This window comes from Lontra canadensis, unplaced genomic scaffold (genome assembly GCF_010015895.1).
Source record: "Lontra canadensis isolate GAN:19392208 unplaced genomic scaffold, GSC_riverotter_1.0 scaffold55, whole genome shotgun sequence".
In the NCBI taxonomy this organism is placed as follows: Eukaryota; Metazoa; Chordata; class Mammalia; order Carnivora; family Mustelidae; genus Lontra; species Lontra canadensis.
The window spans coordinates 3171148-3187530 of record NW_022631049.1 but is presented as its reverse complement, the minus strand read 5'-3'; the positions used below and the strand labels follow the sequence as shown (position 1 = coordinate 3187530).

Genomic DNA, 16383 nt, shown 5'->3' with positions numbered 1-16383 from the left:
ATTTACTTAAAAATACCCAAGTCCAGAGAAAAATTTTTTTCTGTGCTTGGGGCACCACGTCGCTTTCCATGTCTGCACAGCGCTCCAGGCTCGGGATCTGGGTCCCGAGGCTACAGGGAAGAGTTGGGTACGGGAAGCTCACCCTCCGGCCGTCCGATTGGTCGGCTCGCACTCCACTCACACGGCTCGTGTCTCTGATTGGGCCTCGTGGCACCCCCTCCCTCGGCCCGCGACTACTTTGTGTGCCGGGGCTGCGCGTTGTGGCCCTCCGGCTCCCCTCGCGGTCTGGGCTGGTCAGAGCTAGGTCTTCGGCCCACTGCTCTGCATCGCGGGCGCCAGGAATTTCCCGAGTGCGAGCGGGTAGGAAGCATCCTAGGGCACCCCTGTCCCGCACCCCCAAGTTCTTTTTCCCGTACCGAATAAACTTCCGCCTCAAAGGGGCTGTCGCAGCCCCGGGTCGGGGCAGAGGCTAGGCATCAAACGCAGGCCCTTGTGGGAGGTCTTTCTGTCGGGTTAAATATGGAAACAGCTCTCACTTGATAAAACAGGGCTTCGCTAGTTGCATGGGGGGTGCGATGCCATTCTCTGGTCACGCCGCAAGCTGCAGTCGAACGGCCAGACCTGCCTGGGCTGCAGGGGCTGAGCTGCCGCGATCCCCTCTAAAAAGTAGCAGGAAGCCTGCTTCAATCTCCAGTACCAGTGCTCCTTAGGGGCACGGAATGAACTGGCTAGGGCCAGTCCGTTTCCCGGCTGTCGAGAATACAACATTCCCTGGAGATGGCGCTCCCGGGAATGGGGGAGTTCGGCTCGAGTCGCGCCGCCGTCAGCCTCCGGCCTGCAGGCGGTAGAGGGCGGCCTACGCTCGTGTAGGAAGCAGGCGCCCAAGCGCAGCTGCTGCCCTGCTGGAAGCCTCCCGGTCCCTCTGTGACCCGCGGCTCTGCCTGGCAGCGGATGCTGCAGCTACGCTATCCACCGGCGCAGCGAGAAGGGGGCGGGAAGAAGCCGGAGCACATGCCAGGGTCGCCGTAGGTGGCAGCGGCCGGCGCATGCGCGCCCTCTCCCAGAAGCCTGTAACGCTGAGGGGCGCGCGCCCCCACCCGCGCGCGCACGCTTGCGCTAGCCAAGGCTTCCCCGCCTGCGCTCGTTGTCAGAGCCGCTCCGGCGCGTGCGCGCGTTATCTCCGGTCGGCCGGAGTAGCCGGGTTCCCTCCGCTCCAGGCCCCCGCCCCACACCGACCCCTCCCAGCCCCCAGCCAACCGGTCCCCTTCCTCTCCTCGCGGAATGGGGCCGGTGCTGCTCGGGGTCGCGCGCCCGGGACCCGGCTCGCGCTCCGTCTCGCTCTGTCAGCTACTGCCCCGCTCGCGCCGCCTCGCGCTCTCGCTCAGTCAGTGGCGCCGAAGGCTCCGTTAAGCAGCGGCGGCGGCGGTTCCTGTTTCCGTTTCTTCCTCTCCTTTCAGTCGGGAGTAGCATCCTCCACCCAGCCACCCCTCCCACTCCCCAACGGGGCAGCTGCGGCTGAGGGCTGTGGCGGCGGCGGTGGCGGCGGCAACTGGGGACGGCGGAGACCGCCTCTGCTCCCGCCTCGGGTAAGGGGGGGCGTTTGGGAGCCGGGCCCCGCGCGCCTCGGGGTCTGGGGCTGGGCTAGTGCGGGATTCGAGGAGGCGCCGGGGATGTGATCCGGGGCTGTTGCCGCTCTTTTCCCACCAGGCGTTCCCCGGGCCTGTTGCTGCAACTGCTGCTGCTTACCCAGGGGCTCCGGGAAAAGTGGGGAGCAAGCCCCCGGGACGCTCTGGCGCGGCCCGGGGGCGCGGGCTGGGGGTGAGGGGCGCCTGCAGCCGCGGCTGTCCTCGGCGTCGCGCATCCTTGCTTCGGGCAGGGGCCGAAGCCAAGGAGAGAAGGGATGGGGGCGGGGGTGGGAGGTGTCCCTCCTTTCTCCTCTCCACCTACCTGTCCTTTCGCCAGCAACTCGGTCGCTGTAGTCACCGCCTGTGGGGAAGAGGATGCTTGTACGTTACGGGCTTTTGTGAGGGGTTCTCGGGCGAGAAATCGGGGAGTGGACCTGTACAAAGATCCGCTCCCGGCGAGGGGCCAATGCCTGGGCAGTTAAAGGCGTGAGTGCCGCTGCACCCCCACAACTGATGTGGAAATGATGAGCTGGCGGCTTTTGAGTATCTAAACTTATTTGGGAAGGTGAAACGAGTCCTTATTAGTTAAAGGAGATTTGTCCTGCAAGAGTGAGTGGGTTGTCGGGTGCAGCACCTGTTCTTTTGCTGTGGGGACTGCAATCTTCAGCCACACAGAACGTCAGAGATGCAGTGTATATCTTAAGTTAAATGGCAGTGTCTTGGTTAGGGTTTATCCCTGGTGAGCTTTCAACGTTTTGCCGTATATTATTAGCCTTTTGATTGGAGGCCTTAGAGAAAGGCAGAGAGACGTGGTGTTTCTTCTTCCCATGTTTGAATTAATTTACACTGGACTTAAGCCAACTCTAGAAGGTGAACCTAGGAAAAGGCAGAATCCCCAGTAGATAACCCCCAACTTCAAGGTAACGCAGAACAGATTTCAACAAAAGTTTTCTATCAGTTTAGAATTAAGCTCATCATGGGTAACTGACTGCTCTTTGACTTGGCTCTCTTTTGAAACTGTAGGCAAGGTTTCATTATAGTTTTTTTTTTTTCTTCTTGTTACTCCTGGAGGTAAGTGTATATTAATTTAATTTAATTTAAATTTCATGTTTTTATACATAGTTCTTTTAAAAGGTGCATCATATCTATGAAAACATTTTGGAAAGAAATTAAGCACAACAGCACTATACTGAAATAATGGAGCAAGTTGTGTTTTCTCTTCTTTAAAATAACCTAAAAAATAACCTAAAATTCAATGCCAAATGATAAGATCTTGTACATTGCCAGCTTTGTGAAATATACCATAAAATTTGTATACAAAGTGGCAATTACTTGATTTATAAATACTATAGTAGTAACAATTAAGGTGGGCATTCAAACATTTGTATTTGTGAATTTACAGTTTAATATATAGAAATGTAGGGAGTTAGAAATGAATAGGCTATTAAGACCATTGAAGAGTGATTTAGGGCATGGATTTTCCTTTTGCTGCTTTTATAAATTGAGAATTGTTACTTGAACTGAAGAGCTGAACAGCTGGAATGAAACTTGTATAGATTGCAGAAACATGCAAAAGTGTATCTTTGAGCAAGTAGTGAGTTAATATGAATGGTATGCTGTGGTTTATTAGGGTAGGGATTCAAAATAATTTCCATAAAATATCATACCATGTAGATTGTTTAGGATGTTCTTAAATTTAAAGAGTCACTTGAAGTTGTTTTCCTACAAGTCATCCTATTTGAGATGTATGGAATTGAAAAAACTATAATTCTGATTACATTATGCAATGTTTGATTTCAATTTTAATTGGTTATTTTAAAGTACTGGAATGTCCTTAAAAGGGGTGAATTTTGAAATTCTCTCGTGGTTTGGAAAAACTTGTGTTGTTGTTTATTTTTTTAAGTGCAGTTATATTAGTAGGTTGGTCTGGAGGGGGAGCTAGTGCCAAAGCAAAGAATAGCTTAGTATGTATTTGAACTTTTAAAAACGCCCAAACCCAGATTTTTATGACCAAAAAGAACATAAATTTTTAATTAAAAGAGTAAGGGAATTGATATGGGCATATATCTGTACTTGGTCATTTGTGGAATATATATATATATATATTTTATATTACAAATTACTTAAAAAATCTTTTCATGATTTAAAATAATGGAAAGTATATGCTTAAGGCTTACTGAATTTCTCATTTAAAATCTCAGAAAAATATGCCCCATAATGTAGAGTGTTTGATAGTCATTTCTTAACTTGTGCATTTCATCACAAGGGAAGTAGTCTTAATCCTTTGTGCATGTTGTTATATTCTTAAATTTTTTCTTTATAGTATCTGCAGTCCTAAAATTTCAAAAATCAAATAGAGTCTTATATGGGCAAAGATATTGACTGGGTAGTAAGCTAAGTATTTATCAAGAGTAGAGATACTTTCATTAAGAAATGGACCTTTCACACATCTGGAAAGCAAAATCCCAAGGTCACTTCTTAACCTCTGTCTCCTGTAATATGATGCAGTGAGTCTAGACTGTTTACTAAATTGAACTTGGGCCTTTGAATATAAAGCAATTATTTTTTGGTTTATGGCACTTTAGTTAGATTTCTCAGCTGTAATCAGGTATGCAAATTTACTTCTCACAGTTCACATATTCTTGGAATTCAAGGCTAGAAACTAATAATGTATATATTAAAATTAGAATATTTTGTTTTCTGAAGATAGTGGTTGCGCTGTTTGTTCTATATTGCTGTGCATTATGTCCATTAAGTAAACAAAAAATTATGTCCATTAAGTAAAAAAAATCGATTCTTTGAAAAGAATGGCAATATCTGTGAGATAAGACTAGTAAGGTGTTTACCCTTTTTAAGGGGTTTATGCTAGAAATTAAACAATGTTTTATAAAACATGCCAGAATATTTTTATGTATCTTTTCAATTTCCTAAATGGTTATTTTTTATTTACTATAAACTGCATTAAGTCTCTTGTTTTAATTAAATTGTAAATACACCCACTTCATATTATAGAACATTTATAAGAGTTTCCATTTTATAATCATAAGAGTAAATATTAAAAAAAATAGTTTTTTTTAACTAAAAAATAAAACACAACTGGGGCACTTGGCTGGCTCAGTTGGTACAGCATGCAACTCTTAATCTCAAGGTTGTGAGTTCAAGCCCCGTGTTGGACATGGAGCATACTTAAAATAAAAGGACAAAACAAAGCACAGCTAAGATTCTAAACAATGCTGAAACTAAAGTATTACTATTATAGTACTTTTATACCTTGCATCAATACTAGTCCTGTTAGTACTCCAGTCAGCAGTAGTGTAGTATGGTGTAGCGTTTAGAGGACCCATTCAAGATTTTCTTTGGTTTCCTTCTTAATGAGTATGTGGCTTATATTTCTGAACTATTTGGCATATGGTTTCCTTTTGGCAGTTGGAATTATTATTAAATTGTAGTTTGCTATAATGAGACAAACATTGAAAAGATATTTACAATCAGTTTTTAAAAAAACTGTTTTAAAGGGACACCTGGGTGGCTCAGTCGTTAAGTGTCTGCTTTGGCTCAGGTCATGGTCCCAGGTTCCTGGGATCAAGCCCCGCATTTGGCTCCCTGCTCAGAGGGAAGTCTGCTTCTCCCTCTTGCACTCCCCCTGCTTGTGTTCCCTCTCTTGGTGTGTCTCTCTCTGTCAAATAAATAAAATCTTAAAAAAAAAAAAAAAAAAAAGAAACAAAACCATTTTAAAATTCCCAACTGAAGACTATTATACAGGGATGTATAAGATATATTTTTTAAGAGATTAGTCTCATGTCTGAATCTTTTTTTCTCTCTCCCTTCTGCTCTCCAGCCCACTCTTTTTCAACCTCCCTCCATATCCCAAAATTTTCACTTTGGAATAATTAGGGATCAAACCAATAAAATGAATGATGTCACTTGCTGGCATAGGTTTTTCTTCCTTGAGTAAATAAATGACCGTATTACCAGCCTCAACAATATTCTAAACATACAACCCATATAAACTTTATATGATACTGTACATTTTACTTTTTTTTTTTAAAAGATTTTATTTATTTATTTGACACAGAGAGAGATCACAAATAGGCAGAGAGTCAGGCAGAGAGAGAGGAGGAAGCAGGCTCCCCGCTGAGCAGAGAGCCCAATGTGGGGCTCCATCCCAGGATCCTGAGATCGTGACCTGAGCTGAAGGCAGAGGCTCAACCCACTGAGCCACCCAGGCGCCCCTGTACATTTTACTTTTAATGGAAGAAGAACATATAGGGCGTATGGAATTATGCTATATATTTCAGTATTAGTTAACTCATATTTGTTACAGAAAGCAGAGCTATATGGTTAATTTCGTTTAAGTTTTCTTTTTATTTATTTATTATTTTGAAGATTTTATTTATTTATTTGGCAGAGAGAGACAGTGAGAGAGGGGAGGTGGGAGAGGGAGAAGGAGGCTTCTGGCTGAGCAGGGAGCCCAATGCAGGGCTCGATCCCCTGACCCTGGGATTATGACCTGAGCCAAAGGCAGACGCTTAATGACTGAGCCACCCAGGCACCCCTAAGTTTTCTTTTAAAAAGACTTTATTTACCAAAACTAAATAGCTCATTTACCTATTTTTAAAAATATATTTTTGTGATAATTTTTTTTGTTTTGTTTTGTTTTTGGTCAGAAAATGACATGTGAAGAGGACATATGTTTCAAGTTTGATGTGGTTCAAACTTGCTTTTGCTGTTATTCTCTTTTGTATTTGTTCTGTAGTATAACTTCACTTGAAGCATTGGAATAAATAAGATCACTATTGAACTGCTCCTTATTTTTGTTTTATTTTAGAACTTGGGTTTTTCACATTTATTTTAACAATAGGATAAACTGAAAAAATATGACATCATACCGATGTTTTGATTGGATTTAATGTTCTACTTGTCACAGTCTTGATGACTGGTTAATGTAAATAAAATTCACATTATAAATATGTAATAAAATATTGATATTAATCATAGATGTAAATGAGAAACTAATATTTATTTTAGAATCTGAGTTATGAGAAATAATACATGATAATAACTTTAAATACTATAACTTTCTGATTATAAATGAACAAAAGTAACAAAAATGGGAGATTCTTCTATTTAATTTACTGCAAACATATAACCTAAAATGAAAATGAACCTGTTTTGTTTTTATGTACATCTTTTTATTCAATTGACTGTTAATTAACCATGACTGAATTTCAAATTTTTAATAACTTTATGACTGGATTATGTCCCTTAAATGAGATATGAAATCCCATTAATATCTAGAGCCAGAATAAATTTGCATGTGGTAAAAACAATATTTACAAATCATCAAACTATAAAAGCATAGCAATGTTATTAAATGACTTAAGTCATCATTCCATAAGCTAGTTTTAAAAATCATTTTCATAATTTAAAAAATGTAATTTATCATAAATTGGTAGTAAAGGTGGGAAAAATGTAATTTGTAGCTTCTGTATTATATCCATTGTTTCAGACTTTAGCTGTGTTTGGGGCAGATAGTGAAGGGAAGGAGACTGAGAGGCCCAGGATCTTAGTGGTTGGTGAGCCTGCTTTGTTTGTTGGTGAGGGAGAGTTCTTCTTAGTTTTTCTTTGTCCCTCCATTTCTTTCTTTTCCTTGTTTGTTAACCATAACTCTCCCAATCATGGTAGAAAATGTGGGAGTTGACAACATCCTTCTAGGATTTTTTTTTCTTAACGTTCACAGAACGTTTCCTGGTAAAACATTAGCCTTTGTGTTACCATAGATTTATTATAATGATTTCATTTCCTCTGAGGCAGTAGGCAAGAGACTGGGGTAGTGTTTATTATTATTTATTAAAAAATGATTTTGTTACTCCATGTAAAAAGGGATATTGGGTTGTTGGTTCATTCATTGTTAAGGGTGTTGTATCAGTCACATTATTATGTTTAATATTTAATATATCATAATCCCCCTCTTCCAGTTTCCTGGAATGCATTCTTATGTCTTCTTTGTTATTTCTGTCTTCATCTATGGAGTTTCTGTCTATAAGGGATTGGTTTTTAGAACATCACTTCACCTTCTTTTGTGCCTCATTGCAGTAAGAAAAATGTAAAAAAAAAAACAAACCCAACCCCAAACTATACTGTGTCCCTTGGAGAGCCCTAACAAACTAAAATGAGCAGCAGTGTTCTCCATTCATGGGACTATGATTAGCAAGTTTAAGCCAGTTATTGTGAAAAGTTCACAAGGAGAAAGTGTATGTTTGATAATTAGGGCACTCATCATTTGGTATCTGACTGACTCAGTTTTTTTTTTTTTTAATATTTTATTTATTTATTTGACAGAGATCATGAGTAGGCAGAATGGCAGGCAGAGAGAGGGGGGTGGGAAGCAGGCTCCCCGCTGAGCAGAGAGCCCGATGTGGGGCTCTATCCCAGGACACTGGGATCATGACCTGAGCCGAAGGCAGAGGCTTTAACCCACTGAGCCACCCAGGTGCTCCCGACTCAGTTTTTTAACACACGGAAAGAGAGATATATTCAGCTGAGATTGTGTTCTATTTTTCATGTCTTGAATTCTTTGAATAACTACTTAATTCATTCAGTTACCAAATGTCAAAAGATTGTAATTTTGAGAAACCTCCTCTTTTAAACTTGGAGTTTAAGCTAGGGTAAACATTTAGCCTTCTTTTTATAAGTTTCAGATTTTTCTTTCTCTTTTAGGAAGTTTGTTGAAACTCCAGGGCTTTTAGGAAGGTGGTAATTGAAATTCTTTTTTTTTTTTTTTTAAGATTTTTATTTATTTATTTGATAGGTAGAGATCACAAGTAGGCAGAGAGGCAGGCATAGAGAGAGAGGGGGAAGCAGGCTCTCCGCTGAGCAGAGAGCCCGACGCGGGGCTCGATCCCAGGACCCCGAGATCATGACCTGAACCGAAGGCAGAGGCTTAACCCACTGAGCCACCCAGGCGCCCCGGTTATTGAAATTCTTGAGGCCAAAAGGTCTTTTGTTAGCTTGGGTAAACTAATCCTCAGCAGCATGGGAAATGTAGGTTTACTAAGTAATCCTGACTGCTTCCTCTGACATAATTACAGATATCTAGGCCTCCATTAATTAAAACGCTGTTCATTTTTAAGGTTCAAACGGTGGTATTTCTCATAGATGTAAAGCATTAATTGTTATGAGAGAGAGCAAGGAGCCCAATGTGGGACTTGATCCCAGAACCCTGGGATCATGACCTGAGCCAAAGGCAGATGCATAACTGACTGAGTCACCCAGTCGTCTGTGCATCTTCTATTCTAAACTGCCTGCGGAGGTTTACTTAGAGTGGTGCAGATCCTATCTAAAAGGAAATAATGATCAATAATGAAAGTGTTTTCAGAGGAATTATGCACATTTCCTATGTGTGTATTTGTGCACTTCCTGTTACTTTCTGTATCCATGGAAAACGTAAGTTTGGAAAATAAAGTACCTAAGTTTTGGAAATTTTCAAGGGAAAAGGATCTGAAGTTTGGGAAAAAAGCTTTTTTTGTGTGTGTTTCAGTGATACTTTTATTTTTTTAAGATTAAAAAAAATTTATTAGAGAGCAGGGGGTGTGGGGAGCTGCAAAAGGAGAGGGAGAAGCAGACTCCCTGCTGAGCAGGGAGACCCATGCAGGGCTTGATCCCAGGACCCTGAGATCATGACTTGAGCTGAAGGCAGACGCTTGAGGGACTAAGCCACCCAAGGCACTGCTAGGGATACTTTTTGACATATAATTTCCTCAGAGCTCTGTGGACTTAAAGCCAAAATCCGAGTTCCTTCTTAGTCATTTTTTGAATAGCTTTATTTAAGTATAAATTATATCTCATAAAGTTTCCAGCTTTAAGTTTTATTTATTTTTTAAAAGATTTTTTAATTTATTTTAGAGATAGAGCATACTAGGTGGGTCAGGGCGGGGAGTGGGAAAGAGAGTCTTAAGCATACTCCCTGTGGAGCACAACTCAGGGCTCCCTCTTGTGACCCTTAGATCAAGAGCTGAGCCAAAAGAGTCAGACTCTTAACCTACCTCCTGTACCACTCAGGTGCCCCACAGCTTAAATTTAATAAAGTTATATATTATTGTGCAACCATTATCACAATTTAATTTTAGAATACTTTCATTCTCCAGAAAGTTCTGTCTTGCCCTCCTTCCTCATCCTTACTCCCACTCCCAGCCCCAGGCAACCACTGATCTGCTTTTTGTTTCTGTAGTTTTGCCATTTCTAGAAATTTGACATTAATAGAATTATACAATATGTATTCTTTTGTGTCTGGCTCCTTTCATTTTGTATAATCCCGTTTAGTCATTTGAACGAATGGTTAAAGTACAAAAGCTCCAAACCTGGAATCAGGAGATTGGATACTAGTGTTAGCTTTGCTACCAAATGTGTATACTTGGGTAAGCCACTTATTCCCCCTGGGCATTTGCTTTTTTCCCATGCAATGAATTATTTTGATTTTCTTCTATTCCAGTTTTTGCAGCTGGGCAGACATTCATTGACCTTTTGTATCTTAACTCTTCCCCCTAAATATAGTCACTTCATTATTATTTTTTTTAATCAAAAATGAGGTTTATGGTCTAATTTTTTCTTTTTTTTAAAGTTTATTTATTTGAGAAAGAGAGGGAAGTGTGTGAGCTTATGGCAGGGAGGGGCGGAGGGAGAGGGAGAGACTCTTAAGCAGACTTGACACCTGACTTGGGGTTTCATTTCATGACCCTGAGATCACTACCTGAGCTAAAACCAAGAGTCAGGTACTTAACCAACTGCTCCAGAAATGTGCAGAAAATGAGACTTATAGTCTAATACTTGAGTTAGCCATGGGCAATTTTGGGACTATCTTGAAGAAACAAGATGGCTGATTAAACTTTTTCCTGAACATTTCTTAGTTTATGTGTGTAACTGAGAATAGGGACAGTCATAAAGCTGAGTAAATGATTTTTGAAGAGAATAAAGGCAAAGTTGAATAATTCTCAGAGGTGGGGCTTTAAAAATGATTGAAACTTCTTATGAATGTAAGAAAAAGACTGTGCTTTTTAGGTTTTTTTTGTTTGTTTTGGGAGTAGAATACAGCATGGAGAGATTTTAGCTAAGTTTAAACCAAGTTGGGTTCAAGGCAACCGGGTGAGATTAGACTGTTTTTCAAAGAAGAACCAATGAAAATATATAGCTACCGTTGGGAAGACTGTTGTAGGGCTCAGGTAGAGGCAAAACTGAGAGGTAACATTCAGGTGACAAACTAAGGGAAAAAAATCCATATATAAGGAGTTAAAAAATAGTGCTGTATGTGTTTGTATATAAATGTATGTGGGTTTTGTTTTTTTTTTTAAATGGGGCTCAATCCCAGGACCCTGGGATCATGACCTGAGCCGAAGGCAGAGGCCTAACCCACTGAGCCACCCAGGCGCCCCTAAATGTATGTGTTTGTAACAGGAGTAGACAGCTGAGTAGGCTGGTGTCATATGCCAGAGGGTTCATGTGCATTATCAGCGTAGTATAAAAAAAGGGCATTGAATAACAACTAGCTAAATTTAAAAATGGTGCTGTAACTGCTTTCAAATATTTAATAATTTGACTTTTTTATTTTTTTAAGATTTTATTTATTTATTTGACAGAGAGAGCACAAGCAGGCAGAGTAGCAGGCAGAGGGAAAGGGAGAAGCAGACTCCCGGCTGAGCATAGAGCCTGATTGCAGGGCCTTGATCCCAGGACCCTGGGATCATAGCCTGAGTCGAAGGCAGAAGCTTAACCCACTGAGCCACACAGGTGCCCCCCCCCAATAATTTGACTCTTATAAATCATCAGAGCTTCTTATATTACCTGTAATAGTAGGAAGTATGGCTTTTATTTTTACCCAACATACTACAATGTATGAGTGGTAACCCACAGATCAAACACTGTGGAGGAGGGGTATATTGTCATAAATATATTTTAATGATGGAGTCATTATAGCAGCATAGGAATATTTGTTTCATGCTTTATAGTCATATTTTTTGTTCACAAGTAGTATTTCTAATTTAGGTAAACCACCTTATGATAACCAGAAATTTCCCCAAATATGAAACCTATATATTTAATCAATGAAGATTTGTCACTTTGACAATAATATTATTATGTTAAGACTTCAGAGGAGTTCTAAAAGTTGAATCTCATAGCTTTTTATGCAATGGCAGCATTCTAGGAATAAGTGTGAGAACTTTCTAAGGTGACTATTTTATGGCAACCCTATTCTTTTAAATATATGCAATGCCATATTTATTTTTAAATGTCTCATAGAATTTGTAATACATATAAAGTATCTAAATATGAATTATGTAATTGGAAAAATTTCAATGTAAAGGGAGAAAATACTTCTTTCTATAACTTTTGAAGCTTTAAAATATTAAAGATCGTATTCTCCCAGGGAATTTTTATTTTTGAACATAATAATAAGTGAGCAGCTGTCAAAAGATAATAGCCCTTTTTTATTTTATTAAAGATCTTATTTATTTATTCGAGAGACAGAAAGCAAGGAAGCACAAGCAGAGGTAAATGCAGAGGGAGAGGGTGAAGCAGACTCCCCACTGAGCGGGGAGCCTGATGTGAGGCTCTTTCCCAGGGTTCTGAGATCATGACCTGAACCGAAGGCAGATGGTTAACCAACTGAGCCAATCAGGCACCCCTCAAAAGATTTAGCCATTTTTGTTTAGAATTACTATTCTCTATATAGTTCTCACATACTTGACTTGAAGAAAATAGACATTGTGGGAACACCTGGGTGGCTCAGTGGGTTAAAGCCTCTGTCTTCAGCTCGGGTTATGATCCCAGGGTTCTGGGATCGAGCCCCACATCAGGCTCTCTGCTCAGCAGGGAGCCTGCTTCCCCCGCCGCCCCCGCCTGCCTTTCTGCCTACTTGTGATCTCTGCCTGTCAAATAAATAAATAAAATCTTAAAAAAAAAAAATGAAAATAGACATTGAGGATTTCTTGAATAATCAGATACTACATGGATATTTAAGCAAAGCATCAGAGCAAGACACATTAAAGCAGTAAGAATGATTAATTTAAAAATTTTATAACATAGCAAAGAAAAAATGCAGTAATATACAATGGAAAAGAAGACTTACAGAGGGAACATCATTACCTCAGATCAGATGTAGAAAGCTGTCTTTATAAAACTGTAACAGTCAAATCCAATAGGTTAAAGAATTTGTGCCCTTCTACTAGATAAGTGAAAATGAGATGAGTAATTAATTATAAAGTGTGCTCTAAAATATTCACTTACAATGGTTGGCAGTTCTTTTGCAGTTGATTTCCTGCAAAGGCTATTTCTGACCTTTTCTACTCCCTAGCCCCTGATTCCTGTGTACTGTTCCCAGACTCTGTAGGTTGTTTTCAATTACTTTTTTTTTTTTTTAAAGAGTAAGAAGATTAAGGCCATCAAACAGAAATGTCTTCAGCTTTGCTTTCCTTTATCTCTAAATTGTTTAATTTTCCTTCCTCTCTACGGTTTCATGTTAGTGATCTGTCCTTTTAGGCTCACCTGACTATTTCATGGCTGCTTTTATCCCTTTTGTTAGAATATATGGGTTTGTTAGTTAACTCTTTTATTAATTTTATTTGAGTCTCTCTAACATCTTCAGTGGCCTAAAAACAAAATCCACCCAAAAACACTTTTTCTTATTCTTTTTTTCTTCTTTTCCCTCCTTTTTTTTTTTTTTGTATTTTACAGTAGCTCAAAGGAAAAAGCAACATGTGTATTTAAATTTTGCTATCTTCTTTTTCACTAAAGCTGTTCTCTCTGTTGTTACCAGTAACCTGAGTTGGCAAATAGAGACTTTTTTTCAGTTTTACCTTTTTTTTTTAAGATTTTATTTATTTATTTGACACAGAGAGACACGGAGAGAGAGGGAACACAAGCAGGGGGAGAGGGAGAGGCAGGCTTCCTGCCAAGCAGGGAGCCCGATGCGGGGCTCCATCCCAGGACTTTGGGATCATGACCCGAGCCGAAGGCAGACGCTTAATGACTGAGCCACCCCGGTGCCCTTTTTTTTTTTCAGTTTTAATTCTTGCTTTTAAATTCTTCAGATTTGACACTGTGAACCCCTTTACCTCCTCCCTTCTTATAAGGGAGCTTATAAGCTCTCCTGTGTATTCTAGCCACTCTTCATTCACAAGGTCAACTTGTTTCTTATTTGCCTTATACATTTTTCTTAATCTAGTTTCTTTTCTTAGAATGTTACCTGGCCCTTTGGCTTCAGTGAGTACCTTCCAGATAACTCCTATACTCTAAGTGCCCAAGCTTCAGTTTTTAGCTGGAGAGCTCTACCTGTTTGTCATTCCCTTAAGTTCAACAGGCTCAGATTTGAATTTTCTTTCATTTTCTTTCTCCTGAAATGTATTCTTTCTAACTTTCCTTTCTGTACTATTGGCTTATTCCTCCCATTACCCAAACTTGAACTCTGAGTCATCTTTGAATTCCCCATCAGATCTATTCAGCTGTTAAACTGAAAATTCTGTTACTACAGTATTTCTCTATTTCATCAGCTCTTTTTCCTCCTCCCCCCTCCCTCCCTTCCTCCCTTCCTTCCAAAGATTTTATTTATTTATTTGACACAGAGAGAGAGTACAAGCAGGGGGAGCAGCAGAGGGAGAGCGAGAAGCAGGCTCTCCTCTGAGCAGGGAGCTCAATGCTCTATGCCAATGCTGGCACTATCCCAGGACCTTGGGATCAAAGGCAGGATCTGAGCCGAAGGCAGACGCTTAACTGACTGAGCCACTGAGGCACCCCTTCCGTTTCATTTATTACTACAGACGGTTCTCATTACCACTAATATATAAATAATTATAATTTGGTAGTTGCTATGGTAGGGAGGAGTCAGAGGCAGCGGTGCTATTAGGGTGTGATAAGTGGAGAAGACTGTATTGAAAGGTGATATTTAAGCTTAGCATCAAAGAATAAGTAGGGGCATTCCAGGCAGACAAACTGAAGAAAGACTTATTGAAAGTTTAGTATATGTTGTCAGTTCATACGGCTTTTGCTTTAATCCTTATTGCGTATGTGTGTTTTTTATATTGGGGTGTGCAGTTGCCTTTCTTCAGATATTGATGGAGATGAGTGAACAAACAAGGTAAAACCAGAGTGACACAAAGTAGTAACATATGTTTATGACCTAGGTTTGAAGGAGCAGAATGCTGAAATGTCAGGTGGTAAGTGAGCACCACATGCATTGAAGACTTAAAAAATCTTAAAATTTACGTTTAAAGTTGTTTTTAAGGTTCCTGGCACTTGGAATTTAAATCTAGTGGACAGCTGTTTTCAATCTACCTATATATGGCTTTATCTTTTATATCTGTCTCTTTATGCATGTATGTTTGCCCTACAGCAGGGCTAGGTAATATCTATATATTAATGGCCACGAATACTGGGAATAAGTTAACTAAAGGCCACGGCAAGTGAAGAGATAATTTACTGTTTTTGCTCCCTTAGAGATACGAAATGTTTTGTGCTTTTACAATGGGAAGTATTAAAACCAACAGTTCTAAATTGGCTTAAAAAGATGACTTATTATCTTTGTAAATGGGAAGAGCAGAGGTGAAGCAGTCCAGGAACAAACAGATCCAGGGATTTAAATGATGCCTTCAGTATACTCTCCATTTCCTGACCGTACTTTTTTCTGTATGTTAGTCTTATTGTCTGATTATGTTAGAAGTCTTTCATGACAGAGAGGCCCAGCCTCAGATTGTAGAGAGCTTACAGCGAAGAACTAAGAACTTTCTGAAGGAAGGCCTCTCATGAGACCCATCCTTGGGCTGATCACTGTGCGGAATTGTCATTAGATTGTCATCAGAACCACATAAAATGGAGGAAGGTCAGTTACCCGAAGGTTGGAAATACTATTAACTGGAGAATTGGGGGGAGGAATGTGAAGTAGGCAAAAGCAATCTATAGTCATTGTACCGGAGGAGGAAAATAAAAGTTGTACCGGTAGGGAGAGAGAAATGTGTACATAGGTAAGGGAAGCTAGTAAAGGAAGAGGAAATAGTGTCAGTTGAGAATGTGGTAAGCCTTGTCTTAAGCATTTTGTATTTTATCTCTGTGGTTTACTGGAGGCAGCTTTATTATCTCCAGAGGATAACCATTTCTAGAACTAGTAATTTTTAAAAACCTTTTCTTATTCTTCCATTCTTTTTTTTCATTTGGCATATTTCCTTTATTTTTTATGAATTAAATTTTCTTTTAATTTTTAAATTTACATGCAGTAAAATATATACTTTTGATATACTATTCTGTATTTTGACAAATGTATGTAGACTGTGTATAAAGCACTATTAATTATCAAGACAAAGAGCCTCTGTGGCCTCTTTGTAATTAGCCTCTCCCCCTCATCTCCAGCCTCTGGTAAACACTGACCTGTTCTCCATGGCTTTTGTTTTGCTTTTACCAGGTTGTTATATAAATGAATCATAGTTGTGTAGATTTCTGGGTCAGCCTCTTTCATTTAGAAAATGCCTTGAAATTCATTCATGTTGTTGTGCGTATTAATAGTTTATCCCTTTTCATTGCTAAGTAGTAATCCATAGTATGGATGGACCAGTTTATGTATTTATTTATCTGTTGGGAGATGTTTGGGTTATTTTTAGTTTTTGGCAGCTACAAGTAAAACTCTAAACATTTGAAAGGTTTTTTTAAAAGACATTTTATTTATTTATTTGACAGAGAGATCACAAGTAGGCAGAGAGGCAGACAAAGAGAGAGGAGG

General features: G+C 40.0%; 1 protein-coding gene across 6 annotated transcripts in view; it reads left to right on the top strand.

Annotated features, from left to right (window-relative positions):
* The first annotated feature begins 284 nt into the window (after positions 1–284).
* Positions 285–16383, top strand: part of FUT8 (fucosyltransferase 8) — a 302069-nt gene continuing 285970 nt past the window's right edge. For 4 of the 6 annotated variants that reach the window (XM_032875175.1, XM_032875170.1, XM_032875172.1 and 1 more), the window contains exon 1: positions 1181–1586. The gene's annotated coding sequence lies outside the window, so the exon portion shown is untranslated. Of the gene's footprint in view, positions 361–1180; positions 1587–16383 lie in introns of those variants that run through there. The other 2 variants (XM_032875174.1, XM_032875176.1) reach the window with 2 other exon arrangements.